General features: G+C 35.9%; 1 long non-coding RNA gene across 2 annotated transcripts in view; it reads left to right on the plus strand.

Moving 5' to 3' along the window:
- Positions 1-12261, plus strand: part of LOC121036184 (uncharacterized) — a 16806-nt gene extending 4545 nt beyond the window's left edge. For both annotated transcript variants that reach the window (XR_005793264.1, XR_005793263.1), the window contains exons 2-4: positions 2049-2059; positions 2652-2656; positions 12250-12261. This is a non-coding gene — a long non-coding RNA (uncharacterized LOC121036184). The remainder of the gene's footprint in view (positions 1-2048; positions 2060-2651; positions 2657-12249) is intronic.
- The last annotated feature ends 4034 nt before the right edge of the window (positions 12262-16295 follow it).

Here is a 16295-nt window from a genome sequence, read left to right on the forward strand (position 1 = left end):
GAAAGAAAGAAAGAAAGAAAGAAAGAAAGAAAGAAAGAAAGAAAGAGAAAGAAAGGAAGAAAGAGAAAGAAAGGGAAAAAAGAAACAGTGTGTAAATGAATTTAAGGTATTCCATTAATAATTTATATAGGGATGGGGAACCTGGGCAGTTCAGTTGGTTAAGTGTGTGACTTTGGTTCAGGTCATGATCTCGCGGGCTGTGGGTTCGAGCCCCGCGTCGGGCTCTGTGCTGACAGCTCGCAGCCTGGAGCCCACTTCAGATTCTGTGTCTCCCTCTCTCTCTCTGCCCCTCCCCCACTCATTCTCTCTCTCTCTCTCTCTCCCTCTCTCTCTCTCTCTCTCTCTCTCTCAAAACTGAATAAACATTAAAATTTTTTTAAAGATTTTTATATGGATTACATTTTGAAATAATAACATTTTGGTTATATTAAGTTAGGGAAAATATATCATTAAAATAATTTCATTGGTTTCTTCTTACTTTTTTAAAAGTAACTACTAGACAACTTAAAATTACATGTGTGGCTCTCTCTTAGTGTTCACATTATGCTCCTGCTGGACAGTGTTTCTCTAAGAAAACAAAAAGACATAATGTCATGATTTTAATTAGCTTGTCACAGGAAAACAATGTCATGCAGAAAGCGGGAAGTGAGGACATGGTATCCAAGACAGTGTCAAAAATGTACTAATGATGCAGAAAACAAACAAGCATGGGATGCTGGCAAAGTAATATTGTTATATGTGAGTTTCAAACCTTATACGGGTGTTAAAGATTCAGGACAGAAAACAACAGAATTTCTGAGAGATTTAATCTCAATTTCTACTACCATATGAGTATATAACTCCCTATGTAAGTATGATAAAACAGAGTAATCATGAAACATATGAAAATATACAGTGATTAAAAAGAGGAAAATATGGGGAAGGACCAAATCAAATGTCTTCTTATGAAATAAAAACCCTGCATTAAGTAACAAGGAGATTCAGTAGAACTCTGCATCTTATAGCTAGAAAATTCAGAGGCAAAGACAAAAAATCGACCAGGATAGATTGTATCAAGACAAAAATATTAAAAAATAGTATGCTAAGTACAATTGGAGGCAGGGATGAATTTATCAAGGAGCTAATAACACCTCAGCTTCAAGGATCCTTTATTGCCAAGGTTCTTTTCTAGGCTTTGAGAAATGTTTTGTAATTTTGTATTTGTGTCTTTATACTCACTTATATGTTAATTCCTTTCCTTAAAGCAGATCTCCAATTGTATAAATTTCAGGTTCCATAAAGTCTGTATCAGCTCCTGGTACCTTAAGGAACTGATAGTACACTGCAATAACTCATCCATATTCACCCACAAATAGTCACAAAACACCTGATTTGTGCCTGGCATTCTTGGCAAAGGTGGTGATCCCGTATATTGCTGGCCTTGCCCTCATGAAGCATACTTTCCATTTACATAAAGTAGATGATAGACACGTTATGATTGGTTAATATAGACCTAAAACAGTGAAAAAAAAGTATTATAAAGAATTTATCCACCCAATATATAGGCTTATTTCTTCTAATTGGTTGTGAAGATATAACCCATGAATAAGTTCACCATTCAGTTTCTCAGAGTAGACCAGATGATAATCTGAAACATGAATACCCTTAGTGATTTTCACCCTGTATATATAACTGCAAATACACATATGTATACACACATATGCATACTCATAAAGTATGCATTTTATTATGGGGTTATGGATATATATTTTTTTCTTCATTGGACTTTGCTATGTTTTCAATTTCTGGAGTAAATAGGTATTGCATTAAAAACAAATAATATAAATACTACTAAAACCCTGAGTTTTCCTTATAACAATTTTGGTTTCTTTTTCATTCTCAAAATCGACTGCAGAAGTATTGTAAATTTGTTAGTATTGCTTGCATTTGCATCTGCACCTAGGCAGAATTTCATAGATCATATCACAGTTTAGAAATTGCTAGAATTCAACAGTGATCTTCACATACACTAACAATTTCCTGGCTAACTGGGAACCATAGATGCTGAGGAGATAGGAAGGTGTTGCTTCTCATTTTTTGTTTCACTTGACTCTACTTGACTCTATAAATGGCTTCCTACCACACTTGTTGATCAAACTTTCTTTGTATTCACCTGAGGAAGGTAACATTATTTACTGTAGGAATGGGGCTTTTACAGAAAATGAATGGAAAAAATATAACTACAAATGTAGATGAGATGATGCACAAAAGCCGATGAGTAGGTAAGCACATACTTTGAATATGCTCATGTTATTAACTAAGTAGAATGAAAATAAGGGGTAGATTACTGACAGACTGAAGAAGCGATGAACACTTGCTTAATAACAGGTACCATGAAGCAATGGACAAATGCAAACATTGTTATACAATGAGTGATGGTAACAAAAGCAAACAATGCTTTGGGAATCATTTACATTCATTCTTTAGAATCAATGAATGAAGAAAACTGATATAAAAGTAACAATCAATTGAACTTGTGCTTGTTTGATTAAAAATCTTGGGGTGCCTGGGTGGCGCAGTCGGTTAAGCGTCCGACTTCAGCCAGGTCACGATCTCGCGGTCCGTGAGTTCGAGCCCCGCGTTGGGCTCTGGGCTGATGGCTCAGAGCCTAGAGCCTGTTTCCGATTCTGTGTCTCCCTCTCTCTCTGCCCCTCCCCCGTTCATGCTCTGTCTCTCTCTGTCCCAAAAATAAATAAACGTTGAAAAAAAAAATAGTTTTGGCACACTGACAGTGAACCACATTTTCAGGTATTTGTCTAATTTGAATGAAATTATTGCCATATCCAGAGCTCAGAGTCAATAAATTACGAATAGATACTGTGTGCTGCCACAAATATTCTTTCTCGTTGGCGAGTACTCTATGTCATCTGAATGGGGGTCACCAGGTAGCTTTATATAGTCAAAATTACCCCTCTTCGTAGCTTCCAAATAAACTGAGATTCTATTAGCAGAAATTCTTTCCTATGGAGTTAAGTATTCAAACACTAATATAAGGAAGAGGGCAAATATAAAACTTCTGTCCATATTTAACACATTATTAAATCACATCAGATACTTTCCAAATGGCAGATAGTCAAGAGCAACAAGTGACTTGGAATACAATTTACAATAGATAAAGTATTGAAGAGATCCAGAAATGCTTCCACATGATGCCAAGGGTGGGATAAAGGAAATACGGCGGGATAGGATGGGGACCTAACTGTATAAATGAGGATAATGGAAAGAGAAGAAAGTTTTATGAATGGAAAATAAACTTTATTATAGCTAGCAATAACTGAGATTGCTTAGTCTAATAACAGGTGACCTGAAATGGATGATTGATGAAGGCAGATATAAAGGACAGTCTGCTAGAAAATACAGTTGATTATTCATGGGTCCCACAAGGTGAATCTACAGGGAATATGAACAGGGTACATTAAGGTGTGTAAATCACAATATGTAAAACCTAGTCTAGGATTTGGAGCTTACCAGCCCCCTTCTTTATATATACACCATTTCTCCTTTTTCCCTAGACTTCACGCACACAGCTGCTCTGTCTGTGGGTAGAAGGAGAATGATTCTTCCTTCCTTTATTTCTGTCTGATTCAACGATTGTCATGAAAAATAGGATATCAAAACTGCCCATCTTCAGAGAAGAAAACAGCTAGAAGCATTAATTCAAGTGTGTTTCATGTTGGGTTCCAGAGAAGCAGATGCTGGGACAGAGTCTGGAATGCACGATGTTTCTTAGGAATCAGCAGCTGCCAGCAGAAGGTGAGCAAGTGGATCGAGCAGAGAAAAAAGTCAGAGTGCACCGTATGTCCAATAACTTTTCAGAGAACATGGGGAGGAACTCTGAAACACGAATCGCCCAGGAGATTGTCCCACATTAGGGTGAAATGGATGGGGCCTTTATGCCAGGGGTCAGCAACCTGTGACCAACCTGCCATCTATTTATGTGTGGCCTGTAAGCTAAAAACGGTTTTTGTATTTTGAAATTTTTGAAAAAAATCAAAAGAATAATAATATTTTGTGACATGTAAAATATATTCAATTCAGATTTCAGTGTCCACAAATACAATTTTATTGGGATACAGCCATATTCATCCCTAATTTTTTAACCCTGGCTGCATGGGAGCTATAACAGCAAAATTGAATGGTTGTGACAGAGACTCTATAGCCTACACAACCTAAAACATTCACTACATGCCTCTTTATAGAAAAAGTTTACAAAACCCTCCTTTGTTCCCCTGCCTTACTCAGTCAACTGTTGGGTGAGTTGGCCCTTTGCTGCTGAGGCAAACCCTTAGCTGACAGCCAAAATCTGTCTCTTGACCTCACATCAGAACTGAGCAGCTAACACCTTCCTTAAAAGGCTATGGTGACACATCCCTGTGTCTACCAAAAGGCTAATTTCAGCAGGTCACATGCTAAATGAAAGCTCTCTGAGCTGGAAATTGTCACATTTAAAATATAATTCTTTTTGCAGTTGCCTCAACATATTATGTAGGCAGAGATGTTAGGATATTAGGGGAAAAAAATTTCTCTCGTGGGGTTTCAGCAAATACATATAAGCTTCTCATGAATTGTTTTATTATTACACATGACCTTGTTGAAAAGAAGAGTGCTATAGGACTTCTCAACTATGAAGTATTTACTGTCATTATGTAAGAACTGGCCTTGTAATTTTTTCCTGAGCCTCCAAAATCATCCAATTGTTCCAGTTTTCCCTCCCAGATTATTGTTCCCCTTGTTCCTCTAGATATTTTCATGGATTCCATTCTAAAGCTTTTCCTATAATAGACTTTGCTTTTGTCATTATTTTCTCTGACAAACCAGATTCGGTTCTTTTTTTTCCCCTTAATTGGCTTTTTTTTTTTTTTTTTGGTCTAATTGCAGTACTTTTCATTCATTCTTACAAACACATGAGATTGAAAGTGGGTTTTCACTGTTGCTTTAATGGTGACTAATATGCAGTCATATAATAAGCATGGCCCATTTTAAGAATATTTTTGTTAAAGTCCCGATTAGCCCATTTGCAAATTGGCCAAAAGACCACATCTGGTTCAAAAGAACAGTTCTCATTTAAAGTCCTAAGATTTCAACATGTTAATCATACTATAATTCTTATTGAGAGGCCTTATCATAATTATGGGTATATTTTAATTTTATTTGCTCAGTTTCTTGATTTATTGCATTTCTTCTAGGAGAGCATGAATTCATACTGTCTTGCTTACCACAGTATACTTGGAAAACAATGGATATTCAAAAAATGTGTGTTGCATTAAAATAAGTTAGAGATATAATGTTAGGAGTCATTTGCTTATTGATAATATTTGAACCCTTGGAGTATATAAAATGACCTAAGGACTATGCTCACAATATAAGCTTGGGTCAAATAATATAAGACAACAATAACAGCGAAAAATTTAAAAAAGATACAGAAGGAACTTCCAGAGCAGAGAGGAAATAAGAAGAGTGCAACACAGAAAGGAAGGAAGGGTGTTTTAAGAAGTAAATGTTTGCACTGAATGCTACAGAGACTGAAAGTCACATGGGAATTAATATACTTCTGATTAATGTAATGATGTGAAAGATATTGGAATTTTTAGGGAGACTTGACTTAGGAAAGTGATGGGAACAGGAAACCAATTGGAGTGGGCTCCATCAAGTTGGCAGAGAAAGTGAGGGAATTGTTGCAGAATTGATTATACTTCTAAGGTGTATAGTTCTAAAGAGGTAAAGTTACTGTTGGTAGGCGGGGTAGGCATGACTGGTTAAAAGCCACATCTCGTGCAGCTTGCATGTACCTATTAGTGGCTTTTTACCTATTTAAACACATATATTTCACATAATCCCGCTAGTGCATTTGAGCAAGTATTAATGGATACTTACAATGAAATTTCCCATTCAGATATGTTACCTTCAACATTCCCTAGAAAGAGCAAATAATCAAACAAATGAAAACATTCACTTCTAGTTAGGCGTTAATTTACACTTGTTCTGAGAAAGTTCTTCTGTAAAGCTAATATCCACAGGGTATTTTATTTTATTTTTTTATTTTTTAACATATATTTATTTTTGAGAGAGACAGGGCACAAGTGTGGGGGGAGGGGGGCAGAGAGAGAGGGAGACACGGAATCCGAAGCAGGCTCCAGGCTGTGAGCTGCCAGCACAGAGCCTGACGCAGGGCTTGAACACACTGACCGCAAGCTCATGACCTGAGACGAAGTCAGATGCTTATCCAACAAAGCCACCCAGGGTCCCTCCACAGGGTATTTTAAAGAAGTACACAGTTCAAAAACATTTTTCCTACACTCTGAGAAGATACAGAATTAATCATTATTTTATTTTAATGAAAGAAATTATCTGAAGTATCTGAAACCAAGTTTTTATTTACAAGAAAATTGTCTTACTTTGCAGTAATGTCTTCTCGAAAGAGAAGGCAAAAATCATCTCATTGCTTCCCCTTAACATAATGACCAAGTTTCAGATAAACATTTGAAAGAGAATGCTATGTGACAGGTGTGTACATTTACAAATACACATACACACATACACACGCACATAATCTCAGCATGAATATTGGGGGTGAAGATTACTTCTAAATCAGGTAACAATAAGTTAGAGGATCCCACGGTTCTCCAATGTATATCTAGAGTTGAAATTTTGTTTTTTGACCAAACACAGCATGTTTCCTCAGATTATGAGAGGATTAGAAAGGAATCCCTCTGCAGTCTTAGAATAATTTCTCCTTGCAATATGTAATGGTTCTCTTCTTATACTCAATGGAATGTTCATTATGTATGGCTTGACTAAGTAAGTTATTGTTTAAACTGGACACATAGACAGTAAAGAGAAATAATGTTTCTATATATAGGTACATACACAATATACACATATAGTGTATATACATAGTGTTTATATATATATATATGTATATATATATAAATGTATATTTATATTTGTATCTAAACTATATTATATTCTATTATTATTTTATTATTTAATTGTAAATACTAGGAGGGTAGAATTTTGTCTTAGTGCTGATATTCTGTAATATTGTTCCTAAATTACTAGCAATTTTCTACCACTTTTCTTCTAAATTCTTCAAGATTATTAGGTATAACTCTACCCCATGAAACAAAAAGTACTGATTTTTTATGATGGGAATTCTTGAAAATTGGTAGCCATTTTAAAAAAGGCACAGAAATGGCATAACAGGATGAAAGAAAGAATATGGAAGAAAACAGAAAATAACTTGAGACAATGTTTGCCTATTACCCATTATACACATTACTAATTTTACTAATTAGTATTAGATATTTGAAAACCATGTGTATTCATACCACAAATGTGAAAGATGCTTGCTATGGTCTGAATATCTGTGTTCACCCAAAATTCATATGTTTAAAACCTAATGTCCAAGGGGATGGCATCATAGGTAAGGCCTCCATGAGGTGATTGGATCATGAAGGAAAGCCACATGAATAGAATTAGTGCCCTTAAAAAAAAAAAAAAAAAAAAAAAAAAAAAAACAAAACAAAGGATAGAGACTCCAGAGAGCTAGCTTGCCCCTTCCACCATGTAGGGACATATTGAGAGGATTGCAAACTAAAAGAGGGCCCTCATCTGACCGCGGTGATACCCCTGACCTCCCCATTCTAGTTTCCAGAACTGGGAGAAATAAATGTCTGGTGTTTATTAACCTCCCAGTCTACAGTATTGTCCTACAGCAGTCCAAAAGGACTAAGGCAATGTTGTAAGTGCAAAGACAAAGGAAATGCAATTTGGGTTCAGGATATTGATCCAGGATATAATTTTAAATTGTTTTTTTTTTTTAATTTTTTTTTTCAACGTTTATTTATTTTTGGGACAGAGAGAGACAGAGCATGAATGGGGGAGGGGCAGAGAGAGAGGGAGACACAGAATGTGAAACAGGCTCCAGGCTCTGAGCCATCAGCCCAGAGCCTGATGCGGGGCTCGAACTCACGGACCGCGAGATCGTAACCTGGCTGAAGTCGGACGCTTAACCGACTGCGCCACCCAGGCGCCCCTTAAATTGTTTCTTGAGGGAGGCAGCATGTGACCTGACAAAAAGGGTTCCACTGTCAAGTGAATCTGAAAAACCTTAAACACATATTCAGAAAGTAAGGTTTCTTTGTTTATTGTTTGGTTTCTCTCATAAATTTCTCAGAATCTTTAATTTTTACCTTAAATTATAAATCTCCAGATTTGGAGATGGAACATGGAATTTTTTTTTCCAAATTTAGTTGACTATAGAACATATTTTGAGAAAGTCGTCATTTAATGATTTGCTGTGTCCTAAGAACTCTCATCACGGGATTTCAGTCATTTGTCCAGACTCCAAAATTCCAACGGGGCTCCGGAAATCTGGATCACTCAGTTTCTGCCTATTTTCTTGGCTTTTGTTGATATGGAAAGCCTAACTCCTTCAATTTCTTAGTTTACAAGTTATTAAAATATGCAATTTTGTCCTTTCCTAGTCTTAAATCATGACTGAAAATATCCAGTCACAATTGATATTCTTCCTCAGTGATATCTACAACTAGAAAGAACACTCAATATTTTGACTATATTGTGTTAGCTTCTGAACAAAAAATACAGTATTTTCTTTTGTAGAGCTTGTAAATCATCATTGGTCTAACCTCAGAACATGCAATGCCCAAATAAAGCTTTTCAGAGGAGCTATTTGTTTATGTCTTATATTTTTATTGCTTGGCATTTTCCTAATCTCCTATGCTCTCTCTCATCCTGGAGGAAAGGCAAGGGTATGAGTGGGTGAAACTTTGTGTTAAGATGCTACAATATCTCTGGCCCTGCTTTGCAAAGTTTCCACGATATTGAAAGAGGAAACAGCTGGCCTTCACTGGTAATTAGTAAATAAAGACTTCCTTCCCAAGTATGAACTCTATTCATGGTGCTAAAATTGCTCTATTAGGGCAATGCATCAGAATCTATGGAGTTGCTAAAGCATTAATATTAATTTCTGCCTATTCCAAGATTATTTTCATCACAAAGGAGTCTGGCATTCCACAAAGAGTTCTGCTTCCTGGGCTATAAGGCTGTCCAGCACTCCTCAAAGTCTTAGCATCATGGGCTGCAAAAACGGATCAAGTTCTCCCTAAGTTAAGTGTCTGTCATCATGGCTTCACCCAGAGGATTTCAATTGTCAGTTATTCTGCGGAAATGTTCAAATCTCCCCTGCTGCACCTCCCCATTGTTTCAGGACCTCACACCTCATTCTGTGATGTAGCTGGTCTTCCTGCCTCTGGACTTCTTCCCCTCAGATTCAATCTTTACACTGCAGCAAAGTTATGAGGAAAGACCTAATCATTTAACTCTCCCACTTAACTAGGGTGGCTATTATCTGTAAGGCAACTATTCATCAAAGCTCTGCTTATCTCTTATCTCTCCAACTTCACTTAGGCTTTTATTTCCTTGCTGTTAGAAAACTTTTACTCCAAACCCAATTCAGAAATCTTTGTGTTCTTTTATTCATTATTTATTCAGCCCAAAATTCTGAATTTATATTATGTACCTTTATGCATTTATTCAATCAATGAATGCTCATTAAACATCTCTTTTGTGCCAGATACTTTTCAAAACACTAGGGATACATCAGGGAACAAAAGGGAAAAATCCTCTGGCTTCATAGAGTTAATATATAAAATACATAAGTGACATACATCATATAGTACAAGGTAATATGTTGTGTAGATGAAAGGCAAGGGAAGGGACTAGAAAGTACCAGAAAGTGTATAAAGGGTTGGTTTAATTTTAAATAAAGTGGTTAGGATAAGCTTCCCTAAGAATCTAATATTTCAGCAAGTACAAGCAGGGTGTGTGTGTGTCTGTGTGTGTGTGCGCGTGAGTGTGTGTGTGTGTGCGCGCGTGTGTGCGTGTGTGGCGAGGTGAGAGGAGAGGTGAGGGGGAGTGGGAATAACTTGAAGCTGAAGTAGCACTTCAGGGACAAGCCTTTGGGGTAGATGGAAAAGGCAATGCAAAAAAGGTCTCTCATGGGAGGAAGCCTAGTTTGTTTGAAGAACAATAGGAAGATCAGTACCATTAGAGTAGAACAAACAAACAAGGATACAGACAGGAAATAAGATCCATGAATTAAAGAGGATCCAGATGATATACCATCATGTAGGCCATTAAAAGACATTGGCTTTTACTCTGAAAAAGACTGAAAAGTACACCCATGAGATTTTTGAGCAGCAGTGAAAAACTTTTTCCCTATATACTTCCCTTTCCTTTTTACACCTAATACTTTGGGTATTCATTAGCTGAAGATGCCTGTTTCTTTAGACTGGGTTTCTTGAAGAAAGAGACTCAATGACACATAGTAGGAATTCCGTAAAGAATTTACTGAATGGCTCTATCAATCAACATATTTTTATTAAGGGAGATTTAAGATTTAATTACTCAAAAGCATCAAGTGAAACTCTAATTGGAAACCTAAAAATCAACTGGATGAGGACAAACTGTTAGCATTTTACTTAGTTCATTTATCTGCATGTCCTCCAGATAACATATTCTGTTAGGATTAATCACAAAATCCAAAGCAGTCTGCATTGAATCAAGTACCTTTAAAATAGTTTGTTAAGAAATCCAATGATATTTTTGGTTACTAATTATTATAACCTCACAAATATGACCAAAACACATTATCTAATATTTTGACCTGTAAACATAATATTGCCATTTTAGAAATACTCAGGGGGAATCCACAGTTAAACTAATTTATTTTTCACATGTCCTATTGTAACTAACAGCTTATGAGTCAGTTGCTTGATAGCACAAAAAAATCTATTTGTAAGTCTGAACATTTTTCATTTTTATGTTTTAATTGAAAAACAAAAAGAAAAGAAATGAGAAGCATTCCTTCCTCAGGATTGAAAATAATGAAGTGTTTAAAATAACATTTAGTTATTAGCTTGGGGGTGACCAGTTCTGATGACATGTTCTAATCATTTTTTGTTCACTGATATAGATGTCTGTGATACCTAACTTTTGCACTTGGATTTCTCCCTTGATTGGATCACATCTTAACAATGAAATTTGTAGCAAGAGAATATATGCTATGTTCTCATTGATCCTAATCAAATCCACAGTCAACACGTGAGAATGAGAATTGTTAATAGCACTGAAAGTACAATAGTAAACAAAATAGACATACTTCTCTGGCTTCATACAGTTTGCTTTCTAGTGGAAGGAAATATGTAAGTTAATTATAGTATGTTAGTTTGTTAGTATGCTGTTAATGATGGAATTTTAGTGAAGGCAGATCCAGAAATTGTTTGCTCTGATAAGAACTGCTAAAGAGCTATGGCTTGGATTTTAAAAATGGCCCAGGGTCTTTCCTTAGCTTGGGTTCTCCTGCAAATAGAGTCTGAAGCAAGGCTTATGTGCACTAATGTATTAGAAAGTGTAATTCTTGGGAGGAGAAGAGAGAACATCAGAATGAATTAGGGAAGGAAAGAGAAACCTAATGTGGGGGTATATTTCTTGACTGGCTATTGTGTGACATCAAGAACAATGGATTTCTCCCTCTCATGAAATCATCTTCTAAGAGGCTATTTAAATGACTGTTAACTGGACAGTCCCTCCTGTCCAGGAGAAAGAGAAGAAAGGAGGAAGAATGGGTCCAGTGGCTTCCATATTCAACTGGGCAAAGTTTTGCCCCAAGGTTGATTTGGTATTAACAGGGAAGCTCTAGAACAGGAGACGAGAAGTTCACAAGGGTGTGAGGCAAGGCTTTGTCATGTGCATCTGCATGAGGACAGTGGGAACTATATAAAAGTAGTCACTAGAATAACTGAATCAACACAGGTGAACCCAAGAAGGTCTGAGTTAGTGCTTAAGAGGTTTCCGTGATAGCCTTCACCTGTACTTTAACTAGAGCAAAAGATTTTACATATTTGAGTTTTCTGTAAGTTTTATCAATCAAAATTTAAAACCCTGATCTGTCTCAAACTTCAATTATTTGCAGATGAAGAAACTGAGATCTAGAAGAGTAAACTGACTTGCGATCATCTAGGTCAATGGATGTGAGTACTGAGTTCTCCTGAAGAGTTTATAGATTGGTGTTTAGTGACAATGTATCCTTCATAAGGTTTCTGTTGCTTCAACAGGTTGCATGTATTCTACAAGACCCCCAGATCATATATAAAAAAGGAGTTTCAATATATATCTGATGCCTCAAAGACATCTGAACTCTAAGATTCCATTTTGATTCACATGATTCCTAGCATAGGCACTGTGCAAATAGGAATGCTAACATTAGCTGTGATTAAAATTTCCAGATTGAAGGATTTTAATTGTGTTGGAAGCACCAAATTGATCCTTTTCACCAAAACAAGGTATTTTCTATTATTGCCATCTAGATATGAGCTCTCTTCATTACATTTTGTTTGCATGTCTCTTTTGGCCTTTAGTTAATGAAAAATACTCATTTTTAAGTTGCTTTATCCCTCTTACCAACTTGTAAGCACTTGTATGCTGTTATTAAAGTACGGGATTTGGTAATATATGATACAAGCTTATGTCTCCACACACTATTCATACAACCTATCTAAATAGATTAAGTCACCTCGTTTTTCTAAAGCTCATTCTCTTTATCTAGAAACTTGTAAAATGCCCTCAACAGAAGGCCCTTATGCAGATGTCACTAAACTACAGAAAACATTTGTAATATGCTTTTCAGATATTAAGTTGCAATGATTACTTACCCTGAATAATATTCCATATAATGATTTTGTTTTGTTTTGTTTTTTGTTAAATTGACAAAATATTTAAATTTTTTTTTCAACGTTTATTTATTTTTGGGACAGAGAGAGACAGAGCATGAACGGGGGAGGGGCAGAGAGAGAGGGAGACACAGAATCGGAAACAGGCTCCAGGCTCTGAGCCATCAGCCCAGAGCCCGACGCAGGGCTCGAACTCACGGACCGCGAGATCGTAACCTGGCTGAAGTCGGACGCCTAACCGACTGCGCCACCCAGGCGCCCCGACAAAATATTTAAATAAAAATAGTGAGATGAGACATTAGTTTCTGGATCAGTTATTGATTGAAATTTGATTTGGCCAAAATGGGATAAAGTCTAAATTTAAAATTTCAGAAATACATGCAAAATTCATCTATAGTCCTGACTTTCAATATAAAGTCCTTGAATATAATTTAGTGATAAGGCTTTATATTTTGGTAGTCGCTCTAGAAATTTTACTTATAGAATTAAATATTTTTAAGTTAATGTTACTTAAGTTATATTTAAGTTCAGTTATAAAGTCATGATAACAATGTCTATTCACAAAATATCTGCAAATTGTTTGACATGAAAGTAAACATTATATGGACAATTTAAAATCATTTTTTTCCCAAATAAATGGCACCAGGGTCTTATTTCTATGTAAAATCATGTTTTACACATGCCTACTTCTTTCTCACCCAATTCAATGCCTGAATTAGTTTTGGTCACATGAAAAACATACAAATACTTTCATCATCTCTGAAAACGGGAAGAACTAATGTAAATTTGTTTATCAATACACAAGTAGAGGTTAGATGACACAAGGAGATGAGCAAGCAGCTTTGATATTAATAGAGGCATGTTCATACAAAGATTTCTGGAATCGATTACTATTCTGAAAGGACCCGTGAAGGTGAAGGATGGATTGTCAACATTGAGTCACAATTCAATCGTTCTTTGTCTTCAATGATATTGCTTAGATTACTTAATCTCTGAGTCATAGTCACCTCATTTATGAGATTAAATGAATCAGTAAATGTAAAAAAAACTTCATAAACTGGACTATACTATGCAAATGTTAGAAGTATATTCAGTAAAATTCACACTGCCTGCATTACAGGGGAACACACGTGTTCAAAAGAAGGAATAGGTAAAATCTAAAAGAAAATGTACATACAGAAAAGCAATAAAGAGTTAACAAAAGGAGAAAGAATAGTAAATGATTATAATCTTGAAGATTTGTTTTAAATAGAACTGTATTTTCTTGTTTTTCTTAACAGTATATTCTGATATACTACGTGAATGTTTCTTTGCTAATAGTTAATCTGTACTGAAAGGCAAATGAAATGTTCACCAGATTATACTCTCTTCCTTCTGCCTTTTTATAGGTTTTGTCTCTTGGTAGACTACATATTTTCCGTTATCATTTGTCAATGAACTAGAGATATGAGAAAAAAGTGACAGTCTTAAATCTGAACTGTTGATGGATGGACCAGACACCAAAACTTTCACATCTGGTTGGTAGGATAATATACAGAGAATGGCTAGGGTAATACCACAGAAATGGTATTTTGGCAATTTGGGAAAAGTTGCACAGTGGGTTTAAAACCAACTACATCTTGGAATCATTGTCATTTATTAGCTTGAACATTACTAACTGAATAGTAGGAATTTACTGAACATCAAATACCTGAAAAATATCAGACATTAAAAATAGAGGTAAATATAATCAAGGTCTCTGCCTGATAGAATTTCTAGCCTAGAATCAAGCACAGAAAAATAGACCCGTGATCACAATATTAGGTGATAAATGCCATAAGAGATTTATCATATGGGTTAATTTACCAAAAATACACACACACATACATACATACATACATACATACATACATACATACATAAAAATAAAATGAAAAAATAAAATAATATTTAACCAAATAAGTACACTGTATCTGCTATGTTTAAACTTTTCATGATACCCTTAGATATGTATATAAATAGTGCCCATAAGACTATTTGATACTAAGATTAGCTGTTGATGATACTGCTACATAGCTACCTGGGGAATTTTGATGAGTAACTATACAGATAGGTATAATTGTGTTAAAAATATTTGGGAAAGGAAGGTGGGTTCAAGGAAAATAAACTCATGAGGCATAAAGTCTAATTGTTCTCATTCCCATGTCTCTCCCACCCCACCACCCTGCAAACAAGATGGATACTGGTGTGTGTGTGTGTGTGTGTGTGTGTGTGTGTGTGTGTGTGTGTGTCTGCATATTACACAGTATGTAGGTAAGAACTATTTTCCGACCACTAAATTCATACGTCTGTCTCAGCCCACTCTTTTTCCTCCTTCCTATTCTAAGTGATGACAGGCCCTGTCTGGTCTTATCGCTCCAGATGTGTTTTGCAAGCCATCCCTTCTCATTTTTTACAGTATTTATTTTTGATTATCTCCTCTGTCTCTTAAATAAAGTGTGGGCAATTTTTTAGAGGGTCAGATATAAATGTTGTAGGCTTTGTGGGCCATCAGACATGGTGCAATAGCTCTGTTGCAGCCATCCAACTCTGCTAAGGTGGCATTAAAGCAACCACAGACTATGTGTAAATAAATTAGTTTAGCTCAATTACAATAAAAGTTTATTTACAAAAGCAGATGGTTTTTTTAAAACAGATGGTTTTGGTTATCAATTTTTCTGACAGAAAAGTACTCCAGAAAGATAGGGTCTGGATCTTGACCTTGGGTAGTAGTTGCCTGACCCCTAACTTATATGATATATTTCTCCTTCTATTGGGTTATTTTTACCTGAACTCAAATTTATTCTAATATTACCCATCATAAAGGGCAGTTTTTAACAAAAATGTCCATGTAGCCTTTCTCTAATATTTAGAAGCTGTAAATCAAGCTTAATAAAAAGGACAAGCCTGTTAAATAAGTAACTGTCCTCTAATTTTGACAAATATAGCTTCATAAAACCTTGAAGGCCAAATCTGAAATAAGAATTTTTGACCTTCTTGAAGTTCCACTTCAGATATGATGGTACAAAGACTAAATGTCATTCCTACTTTCAGTTTTCACTCCTTCCCTTTCTTCCTGAAGGACATAGTTTATCCATTCCTCCTACCTAGCAGGGTGGGATTTGCTCTCATGAGGATCAAACTTGTAGATGAATTTCCTGCAAGTTCTGGAGCAGATCTGGGGCCATATAACTATAGAAATCCAGAGTCCCAGGTAACCGGTGTGTGATCAAAGAAGGATGGCATGATGCCTGGATGCACATATCCTGTTGGCTACCTGGTCTCCTTACACTGTAGGGAAAGGTAAGGCTGGAGAAGGGCCAAAGTTGGACCCACTAAAGCACAAAGTCCAAAACAGAGACCCTCTTGCTGAGGTTTAGATGTAGATATAATTAGTTAATATGAGATCATATTGTAGAATCGTGGGCCCTTAATCCAATATAACTGGTATCTTTTTTTTTAATTAAAAAAAAATTAACGTTTATC

This window comes from Herpailurus yagouaroundi, unplaced genomic scaffold (genome assembly GCF_014898765.1).
Source record: "Herpailurus yagouaroundi ecotype Mexico unplaced genomic scaffold, PumYag 162, whole genome shotgun sequence".
NCBI lineage: Eukaryota > Metazoa > Chordata > Mammalia > Carnivora > Felidae > Herpailurus > Herpailurus yagouaroundi.